This window comes from Camellia sinensis, chromosome 11 (assembly GCF_055761805.1).
Source record: "Camellia sinensis isolate YWXY chromosome 11, ASM5576180v1, whole genome shotgun sequence".
Taxonomy (NCBI): Eukaryota; Viridiplantae; Streptophyta; class Magnoliopsida; order Ericales; family Theaceae; genus Camellia; species Camellia sinensis.
Window position 1 is genome coordinate 67615866 of NC_138971.1, and position 3351 is coordinate 67619216.

Here is a 3351-nt window from a genome sequence, read left to right on the forward strand (position 1 = left end):
AATTTAATTATGATTGATTGGGCCTTAATGAAGGTCAAATTAGATTAATTAAATTATGTAGAACTTGTGATTAGTTACGATTAATTAAATTATGCACTAATCGAGATTTATTAAAATTAAGTGGTGTTTAATTAAACTAATTATGTAATTGAGAGTTAAATTAGTCCTACGCACATGATAAATTGCGAAGTTGTGTGCCAACGTATTTTATATTGATCAATTGATAAAATAAAGAGGAGCTGAAGCCTTGCTTATGTGTTTAGCATATTTGTGTTAAAGTCAACAGTGGGTGTGCAGAGAAATCAGGTGGGTGTGCAGAGAAATCAGATATGTGTGTGTATGTGTTGAAGAGTCTAAGCGAGACTCATTTGGGTTCATATAACAAGAACAAGTGTCCCACTAAGTAAAATAAAATAAAAAGAAAAGAAAAGAAGAATGAAGGAAATTAAAATGAAGAGGATGTAAGTGTGCTGGAAGGAGTCGAAGGAAAGAAGGAGAAACCGAGAGCGAGAGAGAGAGAGAGAGAAGAGTTCAAGTCAGCACATTGCTGGAAATGAAGAAGAGCTCAAGGCAAAAGCTATGGATTAAAGAAAGAAATGAAGAAAAGAAAAGAGAAGCAGAGGAAAATCAACCAAAAATGTTGAAATTAAGTATAAGGTATGAAATTTGCGCTTGATTTCGTAGAATCCTTGTGTTGCACTTGAAATTAAAGATGAGTTTGGGTTCAATCACATATAAATTGAAAGAAATTGGAAAACAAAGATGAAGGGATCAAGTTAAGTTCATGGTTATGAAAATTAATTATTTTGGGTTTAATGTTGTGATCTTGCATGAAAATGAGCCTCATTGTTACATGCATGAACAAATTAATACTCTAATTACACACACATCATGCAATATGGGTTTTGAAAATTTTGAATTAATTCAATTTCATATTTTGAAGAGAAAAAGGAAAATCTTTAGAAAAATCAAGTTTATGAGAAATTTGGAATTTGTTTGATTTTGATTTTTAATCCATTCATATAATTTAATTTAAAAGTTTTATTCTATTTAAACACATTTTGAAACATCTATGATCATAAATTAAGTTTTTGGTTAAAAATTGAGTTAAGTTGAAAAAAAATGATTTTGTAATTCATTATTTAAGTTTGATTTTCGTTATTAATGGTGATTTGGATTCTATTTTTACATGCATCATGAAATTTTCAAGAGTTTTGAAAGTTTAATTCATATTTTAAAATTTGTGGGTTTGATATAAAGAAAATGAATTAAATCTAAATTTGAAAAAATTTGGGAATAAATTACAATTTATACTTGAGAATCAAAAATTAGTTTGATTTTGATTTGAGTTTCACATATGCAAATATTTCTTTTAAAGAGTTTTATTGTTCTAATTTGATGTTTTATAACACAAAAGAAGAAAAATGTTGAAATTATTATATTCATGAAATTATTATGATCAAAGAGATTTTTGTATTAGAAATTGAAAAATTAGTCAAGGGTTCATCTTTATTAATAAAATTACATGTTTAAATTGGTTCATGCTAGAGTCTAAGTTTTGAGAATGTGTTTAGAAATTATTTTGTTGGTTTCGAAAGCACAGAAAATTTGCTGACCGCTCGAGCGGTAAAGTCACCACTCGAGCGAACAGTGAGGCCATACAGTGTTTTTCAGAGCTTTGCAGACCGCTCAAGCGACCAAAGGTGCGCTCAAGCGAAGACCCTATTTTCAATAATTCTGGATTAACTTTTCTAAGCCCCTATTTGCATGCTCATGACATTCTAAGTATTCTTAGGCACCAATTGGACTCATATAGTCATGAAATAAGGTAAAAACACATAAAGAGAGTTGAATTAAAATGAAATGAATATTAAATGGTGCTTCTATTGTATCTTTGTTATGTGATTTGTATAGGTGAACGTCCGAGGCCTTATATCGACTTAACCCACTGTGAGTAGTAACTTTATAAAGATATGTTCAAATTATATTTATTTTCGAAACTGTTATTGTCCTCGAAATCGATATATGAATGATTGAATAATTTATTGAAGTAATACTTAACCTTAATGAATGAAGTTCCATTTGAATTTGTAATCGTGGCATCCTTTAGTGAGAGCCTTGCTTGGAGGAGATTAATACCATGGCCCATTGACCCTTGCCTGGGGGAGATTAATACAATGGCCCACTGACCCTTGCTTGGGGCAAATTAATGCCATGGCCCATTGGCCCTCGCCCGAGGAAAACTATACCGTGGCCCATTGGATAATTGAAACACAGAGATCTCTGCTGTTAGACCTTAATGGTCACATTGGATATGATATATTGATTGACCAATTGTGGTCCCATTGATTGACCTATTGCCGTCCCATTGTTATTGATACATTGTTACACTATTGGATGTACCACGTAAATTGTCATTGAATGAGTATTGCTATTAAGATAACATGGATCATTGAGAATTGAATTGAAATCGAAATTGCATTGAAAATGCTATCGAACAATGGTTTTTGTCATTATAACGGATTGATATGATGGCTAATCAAACTGTTTTGCCTATTGAAATGGATTGATTCGGAAATTGAAATATATGATTTGATATGGAAAATGTTTTGTTATAAATTTTGATATAATATGACAAATGCCTTACTTTGAAAATGAGTTAAGATTCGTTTCGAAATTGTAAGGCAGGTTTTCGTATTATCGTCGAATTTCATTCATTTAACCTTTTTATTCTGTTATTACTCATTGGGCTTTAGCTCACTATTTATATGTATATGTAGGTGAGCAAATTGAGCAACAAGGATAGAGAAAGTTTCAGAGTCTACCCGTGTCAGCCTTTTGAAGAGCTTTCGGAATCGAGCAAGTTAGGCTCGAGTAGAGCCATGAAAATCAGCCCTTAACTTTGCCAAAGCTTTGTATTTTGTTGAGTCTTCAATGTATATGTGTATGAGATATATAAGATTTGTATATGTATATAAATTATTATTGTGTTTTAATTTTTTAATTATTTTAGTTATCATGTATGCACAAGCTCAATGGACATTGTTATTTTGTTTTGCTTTTGCTTTGGGCCCTGATATGATTTAAATATTTTGAAATTTTGTCTTTGAGGCCGAAGGTAATCTAGGATTACTGGCCAGTTACGACACTAAATCTATAGGGGAGGGTTTGGGTCGTAACATAACCAGTCAAGTGTTGAGTAAGAGACTCATTCATCCTATTAGTTTCAAATGTTAGTCTTAAGTAGGTTGAATTTTTTTGTTATTACTCTTCTTTTTTGCTTGTCTTTTTATTTTAATCTTGGTGGCTTGTCAAGTCATAGAATATGTGTGTACTACCATGATGTTTTTT

At 31.2% G+C, this 3351-nt stretch overlaps 1 long non-coding RNA gene across 2 annotated transcripts; it reads left to right on the forward strand.

Moving 5' to 3' along the window:
• Nucleotides 1–405: 405 nt before the first annotated feature.
• Nucleotides 406–3023, forward strand: LOC114261256 (uncharacterized). 2 transcript variants are annotated; one of them, XR_014345266.1, is made up of 3 exons: nt 411–657; nt 1915–1950; nt 2781–3023. It is a non-coding gene; the product is annotated as an uncharacterized LOC114261256 (long non-coding RNA). The 2 variants fall into 2 exon arrangements; XR_003628881.2 differs by lacking the exon at nt 1915–1950 and having other exon boundaries at nt 406–657.
• The last annotated feature ends 328 nt before the right edge of the window (nt 3024–3351 follow it).